The sequence below is a fragment of the Arvicola amphibius genome, chromosome 8, assembly GCF_903992535.2.
Source record: "Arvicola amphibius chromosome 8, mArvAmp1.2, whole genome shotgun sequence".
NCBI classification, from domain to species: domain Eukaryota; kingdom Metazoa; phylum Chordata; class Mammalia; order Rodentia; family Cricetidae; genus Arvicola; species Arvicola amphibius.
Window position 1 is genome coordinate 39664553 of NC_052054.1, and position 12019 is coordinate 39676571.

Consider the following 12019-nt stretch of genomic DNA (forward strand, 5'->3'; position numbering starts at 1 on the left):
AAAGACATATAGAATATCTGGGACACTATGAAAAGATCAAAACAATGAACGATAGGAATAAAGAAAGAAGAAGAAACTCAGGTCAAAGGCATAGAAAACATTTTCAACTAAATCATAGAAGAAAATTTCCCTAACATAAAAAAGAGGTACCTATAAAAGTATAAGAAGAATACATAACACCAAATTAGACTGGAAAAAAGAAATTCCCCATAATAATCAAAGTATTAAACATATAGAACAAAGAAGGAATATTAAAAGCTACAAGGGGAAAAGACCAAGTAACTAACAAAGACGGACCTAATAGAATCACAGCTCAATTTCCAATGGAGACTCTAAAATCCAGAAAAAGCTGGACAGACTTCATAAAAACTATAAGAAACCATAGACACCAACTCAGACAGTTATTATTCCCAACAAAACTTTTAATCACAATAGATGGAGAAAGAGAAACATTCCACAATAAAACCAATTTTTAACAGTATCTGTCTAGGAATTAAACTCTAAGGAAGGCACAAGAAGCAAAACTTCAACTTGAAGAGTTTAACCATACCCCCCCCCCAAAAAAAAAAACATAGGGAATAAAGAATATCAGATCCTCATATCAAAGATGGCAGGAACACACACCACCACAACAAAACCACAATCAACAGAAACTGCTCATTGATAACACTCAACATCAATGGTATCAATTTCCTAATGAAAATAAGCAGGCTAGCAGATTGGATTCTAAAGCAGGATCCATCCTACTTCTGTGTCCAAGAAATACAATTGAACATGATGGACACTACTTAAGGATAAAACAAGGAAAAGCTATTTCAAGCAAAAGAACCCAAGAAACAAGACAAAAGCAATTTTAGTATCTAACAAAATAGACTTCAAAGCAAATTAATCAGAAGAGATAGAAAAGAACACTTTTTAACTATCAAAAAAAATGCACCAAGAGGACAGTGCAATTCAAAACATCTTTGTATCAAGGACACTGTTTAGGATCACTCTTGCTGCAATGAAACACCATGACAAAACCACAAATTGGCAAGGAAAAGGTTTAATTGGTTTACACTTCCATATTGCTGTTCATCTTCAAAGAAAGTCAGGACAGGAACTCAAACATGGAAGGAACCTGGAGGCAGCAGCTGATGAAGAGGCTGCAGTGGATGGTGCTTACTGGCTTGTTTCTTATTTCTATCTCATCCTGGCTTTTTAGAGAACCCAGGACCACCAGCTTAGGGATGGCACAACCACCCCGGACTGGGCCCTCTTCCATGAATCACTAAGTGAGAAAATGCCTTACAGCTGGATCTTATGTAGGCATTTTCTCAATTAGATTTCCCACCTTCCAGGTAATTCTAGGTTATGTTATCATAAGACTAGCCAGCAAAACTAACCCCTCATTAACTTGACACACAAGCACATCTATGTTAAGCCACAACCCTTCTTTCTTATTTGTGACCAAATCTTACATTAAAATCATAAATAACTTTAAAAGACTCATGGGCTTTACAAACTTAAACACATTAAAATTCAGTCTTTAAATCATCTGATCTCTCTGAAATTAAAAATTCCTTTAAAAGGTCAAAGTCTTAGTTAAAAGGTCAAAATCTTAGTTGGGCAGTAGTGGCACATGCCATTAATCCCAGCACTCAGGAGGCAGAGGTAGGTGAATCTCTGAGTTTGAAGCCAGCCTGTTTTATAGAGCTAGTACCAGGACAAGCACCAAAGCTACAGAGAAACCCTGTCTTGAAAAAAAAAATTCAAAGTCTTTCAGCTGTAGGCTCCTATAGAAATCAAAATTAAATTAAATACCTTCTTATTTCAAAAGAGAAGAACAAAGGCACAATCAAATTCAAATCAAAGCAAAGCATACTCCAATTATAACAACATAGTGTCCAATATCTGGGATCACATCCTCTGGGCTCTTCCAAGGGACTTGGGTCACTTCCTCGGGAAAGGAAAAGTAGGTTTTCCCCAACGGCATTTCCCTGAGTGTACAAACCAGTCAATGGCAGACCCAGCATATTCGATGGTTTATACATTGCAAGTTCTTTGTATATTTGTGCACATCTTTCCATAGATAGCATTTCTTGAGATTTTCTTTGGCTCTTCTTAGGTTTGCATTTTTTTTCGGTCCTATTCTGCTTCTTTGTGTTTATTTTGTTTTATCTTATTTTACTATTATGATTATTATTTACATGCTTATTTGTATTATAAATAGAGAAAGAAAGAAAAGAATCTGGATTTGGGTGGGTGGGGAGTTGTGGAAAATCCAGGAGTTGGAGGAGGAAAAACAGTAATCAGAATATATTGTAATAAAAAAAATCTATTTTCAATCAAAAGAAGGAATATGTATTTAAGGATAGACTTCTTCTATGCAACTCATGGTCATAATATGTGGAAGAGTTATGATATTATATTTAAACCATGTACTGAGCTTCTGAAGATCCTGTCAACCAATTGCTAAATTCTTATTTCTAAGAACATAAACATAAAATAAACTATGCAAGCACTAACTAGTGATGAAATTTCCATTTGTATGTGTGTATTTGAACAGTTGTATGAGGACTTATCAGCACTACTTACTTTTAAATTCATGCCTTGTTAATAACTGCAAAGCCTAATATCATTATTTCCCCCTCCCATTACTATACTGTCATTCACAGTATTTAACCATTTAAAAAAAAACCCTGAGGCTAAGTATCTCTCATCGCTTCACTAATGTTGAACCTTCATATGTCTCATAATGCAAACACTAATACATTCCAAACCATTATATAAAGGAGACAAAGGTCATGAATTATTGGATTGATTCAAAAATAATTATTTCATCCATGAAATATCTCTTCCATATAGCTAACATGTTAAATTTCAGTAATGCCTAGATATTCAGACTAGTTCTAAATAAAGAGTAAAGAATCTAATAGTACATATGTTTTATAAATTAAGATCGTAGAATATAGCTGGGCATGGTAGCATACACCTTTATTCCCAGTACTTGGAAGGCGGAGCTCTGTGTTTGAGACTAGCTTAGTTTGCAGAGTGATTCCCAGAAAGTCAGGGCTACACAGAGAAACTGTGTCTCAAAAATCAAAACAAACAAAGGACCATAGGATTTATTTTTCAACTTCTAATAAACTTATTTTTTGCATGTATTGGCCTCTTCTTTAGGTTCTCAACATTTTATGTATGATTAACATAACGCCTTGTTTACATGTCCATTGCCAATATTGATTGAATAAAGTATCAAAGTAATCTGGCACCCGAATAGCTATCTTTACCAGATGTCCATCACAACTGTTAAAAGACATATGTAGATCTCCTCTATGATTTTGCAGAGAATTAAATTCTGGCTAGTTTACCGGCATTTTGTCAAATAAAACAACTTGAAATTGAAAAAAAATCCTGAGTAAATACGTATACATTTAACTTTATTTTCTTCGGTGACAAGACATCCCAGTGAAGCTATGAAGACCTGCTAGCCTCAAAATACCACAATGACATCTTCAGAAAGCACAAAGTTGAGTACAATCTAGTCCCATAGTGTAGTGTAATAACAATGGATTATTGCCAGTTTTCCATAATGATGCAATGTTTCAGAAATATTTGCAATTAAAAATCACTAGGATAGTTCTTAGGCGTTTATATGTTACATCTCTATAATCAATACACATATATGTTTTTTATGTGCATGTGTGTGTGCATGTGAGTGTCTACATATTGACTCTGAGGCACACCAACTTGATATTTTTGAATCTGTATTATTAAAGAAAAAATATATCTCAAATAATGCTGGTCTGTACAAATACATTCAGAATTTGTGGCTCTCAGTGAAGAGCATCATTAAAATCTTATGCTCCTCAAATCAAGGAGCAGGTTAAGTTCAGAGAATATAAAGGTTCAGTGATTGTCAAAAATTAGAGATTGTTAATTATTAAGAATGAGAATCAACATCTTCATGTCTTATCTATTATTTAAGAAGGTGTCCAAGTGAGAAATGCTTTGATTCTTAAAGAAAACTTTTAGTGCTTGCATATTGCTCATGGGTAAAGGAACCAAAATAACATGCATACATCATGCATAGTAACCACCTCCTTCAGAAAGTAATACAGAAGTTAAAAGACTCAGTATACTTGGCCTGTCCTTCTGTGGGAGTTGAATGGGAAAATGCCTTGAGTTATACCCTGTTTTCCTTTAACTTGTCTCTCTTTGTCTTTCTCCTCTATACCCATAAAACCTCACCTACATCACTGGGTAATCATGAGCTGAACATGGATAACAATAATGCACACTCTAACGTGGAGGCAGGACAGACCATGTTATAGATTGTAAGCACTTATTTTTAACTTTTGGGTATGATTAGGAAGTTGGATTAATTATTTCTGGTGATTTAGGTAGATATTTTATGGACTTTTATCTCAGGTATGTTAGTATTGATTTTGGCTATTTCATAATCCTGACATAAAGAAAATCATGGTATCACATTAATTTTACAAACGTCACAGCGATGTGATGTCTGGTAAGTAGTATAATTTAGTATTTGCCTTCCACTAGAATGAACTAACAGACTACACAAGCAACCTTATCTACAAGATGAGAATCAAAAGATACCTGCTTCTTAACAGAATTCAAAGTGTGAAGAAAATCAATTGTGTTAATAGCACCTAGCATGCTCCTTTTAATAACTTGAGGAACAACAACACTTAAAAACCACTTGCTATTTAATGCTATAACCGAAAATGGTCTTATTTTAATAAAATAGATACATAAAGTAAGAATTATTTTACTAATTGGATTTCTTATTAAAATCATCAGATGATTGCAAACTCAGTGTTACATGGCTTTTAGTTAAGAGGTGATATTTAAGTGAATAAAAGAGCTAGAAGACCTCTTTTACAGGAAAATTTTTACTCTGTCATCTGTAAGACTTGTAAGAAAGAATGACTAACCTGTCATTATCCACATTATTCCTTACAGCATCAAGCTTTTGACATTCCTTTGTTGCATTTGTTAGTTTCAATGGTCAGGCATTCATTCTGAGCAATCACATAAAGCCAGATAGGCAGTTATTTCTCTTTGCCCAAATTTTTTTGGAAACAGGTGACTTCTAGAAATCAGATTAACTATGATGCTGGGTAGGAGATGGAGGTTGGGTCCCAGGATGAGTTTGCATAGCAGAGTACTACACAATGTAATAAGAAATATGTTGTATTGTTTAATTTCTAAATTAAATTAAATTTTCATGTACATGTTAAAATGCCTTGAGGAGCAGCCTCTTGTAAAATGGAGACAGTGTGTCTTTTATTTTTTTCAAAGATAAAAGAAGCAATTATGAGGTATGACTTAAGGTGATGATTCAAGTGTTGGGTTGTTTTGAAACGTACTTTTAGGGTCCAATTTGATGGGTAGCTTAATTTTCTCTCCAAACTGAGATTTGATGAACCTATACATACCATAAACTTAGGATATTATTAATATTTCAGGGTGTTATTTTTCATGTGCAACATATTTTTAATTGTATAAACACGCAACAGACTTCTTTTTATTGACTACAGAATACCAACTGCTCAGAAAATAGAATATAAAGCTAAGAAATGAGTAATTCAACTTAGTATCCATTCTTGTCATAAAATGGACAGATACATGGTATATGACAAAAATAATTAGCAATAGAATATCTTTCACCATGAAGGATTTACAAAAATAACAACTATCACTATGGAAACCAATAATCAGTTTAAAGATGGATTATTAAATACAAGGAACCAGAATCATTCAATGAATATAATGCTAAGATCATTTTCTTTTTTATTGCATGAACCTTAAAATGGCTAAAGGACAAAAGAATTAGTAACTTTAAGGTACCTGGGGTGGTTTGAAAGAGACATAGTCCTTATAGACTCACCTATTTTAAACACTTGGCCACAATTAGTAGGAATATATGGCGGAGTTATAGGAGCTTTAGGAGGTGGAGCCTTGCAGAGGAAAATATGTTACTGGGCAGAGCTTTGACAGTCTTGCCCAATTCCTATTATCTCTGTCTGCTTCCTGTGTGTGAAAGAAAATGTGATCAGCAGGATTACGGATGCTGTTGCCATGTAAAATGTAAGCAAATAAAAACACTTTCTTCTTTAAGTTGCTTTGTTTGGGAAACTTTACCTCAGCAACAGAAAGGCAATTAATGCAACAAGGAAGGGAGTTATCAAAATTATTTCTACTTTCCAGGAAAACAGATAAAACTAGTTGATATGAATATCATAAAGCCACCATTAAACACAGTTTTTCTCTAAACTTTTTAATTGATTTTGTTGAGCTCTACATTTTTTCTTGCTCCCTTCCCTTTCTTTCCCTGCCCTTTCTACCCTTTACCTTCTCCCTTGGTCCCCATGCTCCCAATTTACTCAGGAGATCTTGTCGTTTTCTACTTCCCATGTAGATTAGATCAATGTATGTCTCTTTTAGGGTTTTCATTATTGTCTAGGTTCTCTGGGATTGTGAATTATAGGCTGGTTTTCTTTGCTTTATGTCTAAAAGCCACTTATGAGCCATATGATTTTTTCTTTCTGGGTTTGAGTTATCTCACTCAATATGATGTTTTCTAGTTCCATCCAAAAGCCTATACATCTTAAGATGTCATTTTTTGAGTAACACTTAAGAATGTTTGGATTTGTGGGAGTTATAACAAGATATATACATATCCTGCCTTTTTGTCCCTTTAGAATTTCTGGTGTGAAATGTTCCAAAGAGATTAAGAAAAAGCTTGGTATTTAGTATAGATGCAGGGTTTTTTCCAGATTAATAATTTGTTTAAGATTCAGTCTTTCATAAATCCACCCCGCATTAGGGAATCTTATTGAAACAGAGATAGAATATTTTATTTTACTACTAATATTTAAAAAATGTATTTAAGTTCCTAGAGCATGAGAGGTGAAATGTTGGCTACAACTCCAGCAATGTTTTAGAAGCATGATACGATGAATGTGTAGAGCAGGATTATAATGTTAGGAATCAACCAAGTCTTTCAAAATGTATATTCAAATTGTGCTAATTTTTAGAATAACAAGAGGGAGTCCTAGTTTTTATTATTTCTGGGAAAAAAGTACATATATTTTTTATTAATCATTTTAGACGCCTTGACATATTTCATTTTAAGGACTACACTGGCATTGACTTAAAGTGAAAGTATGTTAGAGAAGATAATAAGAAGCTGCAACCATATTCCTATTGAATGAATACTAGATTATTGGTTTGAGGAGATGGAATTGTCTCCAGCCATCTTAATTGCAAGGTGTGCAGAAGAAGCAGCCCTTCTCACATGGCATAATCCAAACTAAAGATTCAGGCAAAGGGTTGTGTGAACATGGAACATGAAAAATGACCCCATAGTTATTTTTATAATTGCCTTAAACTCTAGCAAATAAGTGAAATATCAATTGTTATAGACATGTGTCTTTCAAATAAGGAAGTAACAGTACGGGCCACATTTAAGGTTAACATACTATACTAAGAATTCATGGTGAAATCAATGTGCTTCTCCAAGTTTTAGACTTTTTTGGTTTCTTCCACGAGAAACTACCTATGAAATACGTACCAGGTAGGACACTCATTCACCGTGTCACTCCCAGAATTCTAATTTGTTCTACTCTATTTTAGTCAATAAAATGTGGTTACTCATAAATTACATTCTTTCCAAGTTTCAACAACAATGGATTATATGAAAATGTTTTTAAAGATTCCATTCTTTTTATTTATTTATTTTTTTACTTTTTTTTTTTTTTTTGGTTTTTTGAGACAGGGTTTCTCTGTGGCTTTGGAGCCTGTCCTGGAACTAGCTCTTGTAGACCAGGCTGGTCTCGAACTCACAGAGATCCGCCTGCCTCTGCCTCCCGAGTGCTGGGATTAAAGGCGTGCACCACCACCACCCGGCTTATTTTTTTACTTTTCTTATATAATATATCCTGATTACAGTTTCCCCTTCTTCTTTCCTTCCACGTTCCTTTCCACCTCCTTTCTTATCCATATTCACTCCCTTTCTTTCTCCCATCAGAATATAACAGGCTTCTAAGAGATAACAATAAAACATAGCAAAATAAAATATAATATGATAAAAAACGAAATCATCACACTCAAGTTGGAGAAGGCAAACCAACAGAAGGAAAAGAGTCCCAAGAGAAAGCACAAATATCAGAAAGCCACTTGTTCACACATTCAAAAATTTGATAAAAACACTGAAATGAAAGCCATAATTTCTACACAGAAGACCTGGTGCAGACCTATGCAGGGTCTATGCTTGCTGCTTCTGTCCTTGTGAGTTCATATGAGTTTAGTTAGTTGATTTGTTCTGGTATTCTCCATCCCCCTCTGATACTTATACTCTTTCTCCTTTCTCTAATTCAGGGTTTCCCAAGTTCCAAAAAGATGGATTTCATGGAGGCATCCCATTTAGAAATAAGTGTCCTAAGGTCTCCTTCTCTTTGTGTAATAACTTTCTATGAGTCTCTGTGTTCCTATCTGTTATAGGAAGAAGCTTCTCTGATGAATGGTGAATAGGGCATTGATCTAGACTTAAAGAAAGATATCATTAGGAGTTATTTTGTCATTACTGTTTTTGTTTGTTTGCTTGCTTGCTTGCTTGCTTGCTTGCTTGGGTTAAGACCAGCAGAATTTGATTTACCCTAGATCTCCAGTCTGGTTCTTGGTCACCCAAAGTAGTATTGGGTAGGGGTTCCATTTCCTGCATTAAGTGTCCCTTAAGTCAAATCAGATTTGGGTTGGTTATTCCCAGAAGCTTGTGCCATCATTGTCCTAGCCTATTTTGCAGGCAGGACAGATTGTAGATCAAAGGTTTTGTGGTAGGATTGATGTATACATTTCTATTTTGGTAGCCTACAGATTACCTTCTTATACAAAAGACACTAGGTCATAGAGGTGAAGGTTCTTTGTAGGCACCAGCTTGACCTTTACAAGTTCAGTGAGTTGTGTCGGTGTTGTGTTCAGCAATGCGGCTTGCTGTAAAACATTTTAAAACCCTCTGAAACTTCTTCAAGCAAAAATAAATTGAGCATTTGGCCTTCTTTTTATTTTCTTTGCTTTTGTTTCACACCTATCAACCCATCTTCTTCTAGACCATAAATGTGCTTTGCCAAGAGAGTGAAAAAGACTATAAATATATCAAATTTGTTTTGTTTTAATGAATTTTGACATACTGAAGTAACAAGTTTCTAATTGGTTTAAAAATATGCATGATTTGTAGATTGATTAGTATTAATTCTATCAGAAAATTATATTGAAAATCATAGAAGATCTGCCAGGAGCCACAGCATATCATGTGGGTACAGACACTAGAGGTGCTACCAAGTTCTTATTAGAGAACCTCAATGTAAATCAAACAGATTACTTATCATAACTTTTGCCATGCATACTTCTGTATCCAAATTATATTGATTATTTAGAAAATAAAACTTGTTAAATACCAATTACATTGTTTATAGAGAAATATCAAATGGTTTAGTAGACTCCAAGAAGCAGCAGATTTGCTGATTTAAGAAAACTTAGCTCACTGTGAGGAGGAAGGATACAGAAAAGTACTCTATAATGAGTTTCAGCAAACTTTCAGTTTCCAACTCCGGCTATTAAATTTAATGATATCTCCTGGTTGGGAAACTTTTTTGTATTCCCCCAAAATTCTCATCTCTAACGATTTTCTAAACAGCCAAGACTGTTTTGGATAGACGAAAGAAAACCCTTACTCTGTGTGACAATTACATAATATCCCCCTTCATTTATTCCCTCAGCAGACACATTTGAACTCCTGCATTGTGTTAAGTATTAAAAGAAGGCATTAAGAAAAAAAGTTGCTATATATTCATGGAAGTAATGGAGAGCCAGACCAGAGAAAACAGACAAAAGAACATTTAAATAATGTACCAGCCATTGCTGCGCAAGGACAACAGTGCAGAAAAGAGGGGTTGGAATACAGGAAGAGAATGAAAAACGGACAGTAATAATTAAACAGATTTGAATTACATGAGAAAGTAATCCTGGTGAAGAGTTGAACGGAGAAAGGATCCCGACCTGGGAATGGGGGAGACAGATGTTCAGTTTTAGAAGGTAACTGGATGGCACTTTGTACCATTATCAGGGCAAGAATGTATAGCTAGACATGTCATACATCCAAGGAAATAAACTACTACTATTATTCCCTTAAATACAATAATTTCTAATGACTTAGCATTATACCCACAGATCAATGTACATCACCACATCCTTATAAAGGAAGCTTCCATGTTTTATTTTTTCTACACTCTTTTTCTTCTCTCTCTCAAGCCTACATACATTTTTAAAACATACTGTGACCCATTCAGAGGTTCATTTTGTCTGAATCTGTCCTTATTGCATATCTGTAATTATTTTTTGAACAGAAGTGCCTTTTAAAGAAATATTGCAACAGTACTTGAACAATCACTTAAGCATATTGCTCTGATGAAAAATTGAAGAAAAGAACATGAAGTTTAGTGGGAAGGAGTGGAAGTGGGAAGAGTTTGAGGGGTAAATATCATAAAATATACAGAATTCTTAAAAAGGAAATAAAGGTGCAAACATAATTTTCCTTCTCCTAGGGTATCTTTTCATATTTTTTATTCTTAAATGAGGTGATCATTGAGGAGGGAACTTTTTTGCAATCATGGCAAAAAGCAAATTAATTTAATAAAGTGTGCAGGGTCTCAAGTTATCCAGACAGGTGTAAGGCTCAGAATTTAACTCAAGATGAACCACATGTGCATTTGCTGTGAACTTTTTCAGTGTGAGAATCTTAAGTCAGAGTCAGTTTCTCCTCAGTTCATTCAGGAACAACCAAAGATAATAGTTTCTACCATATCAGTTAGAGAGATCATACTGTCCACGGAAGAGAAAGCCACTAGGATTTGCTCAGTAGACTTTGCCTAGTCATTTTTCTTTTTTAAAAAATATTTATTTATTATGTATACAATATTCTGTCTGTATGTCTGCAGGCCAGAAGAGGGCACCAGACGTCATTACAGATGGTTGCGAGCCACAATGTGGTTGCCGGGAATTGAACTCAGGGCCTTTGGAAGAGCAGGCAATGCTCTTAACCACTGAGCCATCTCTCCAGCCCGTCATTTTTCATTTCTATAATATTTCATTAATTTAATATTTAATTATAATTTAATAATATTTCATTTATTTAAGTCCACTTAAATAAGTAAATGGGCTTATCTTTTTGCTTTAATTAATTCAGTTTGCATAATCTCCTGCAAACACTGAGAAAATATATATTTTCATAAAACTTATAGTCAAAAACTTAATAGTACTTTTTATTTTTTGATCTTTTTAATTGAAAATAGCTTCTTTTTTCATATTCATATTACAGTTTCCCCTCTTTCTAATCCCCAAGCTCCTCAAAACCTCTCCTACACTCTGGACCCACTCCCTTTCTGTCTCTCATTAGAAAGGCACAGGGTTCTAAGAGATAGCAACCAAACACAAAAAAAGTAAAATATTACAAGATGAACCAAAAAATGATAAGCTATATAAATTATTTAAAGTCGGACACAGCGACCCAACAGAAAGAGAAGAGTCCCAAGAGCAGGCACAAAAGTCAGGGACAAACTCCTTATTATAGGAGTCCCATAAACATACTAAGCTAATAGCTATAATATGTGTGCAGAAGACCTAGTATAGACCCATGTAAGCCCTGACTTGCTGTGCCAGTCTCTGTCAGCTCTATGCGCCTTGCTTAGTTAATTCAGAAGGTCTTGTTCTCCTGGTGTCCTCCATCCCCTCTGACTCTTAGAATCCTTCTGCCTCCTCTTCCACAGGATTTCCTGAGCTCTGAGAGATTATTTTGATGGATAGAAACCTCCAATTTAGAAACTTTTTCTGCCTAATACCTGTTTATGGAAATCGGTATCTGTTCCCATCTGCTGCTGAGGGAAGTCTCACTAGGGATGACTGAATAAGGCAGTGAATATGACTATAGCAGAATATCATTAAGAATTATTTTATT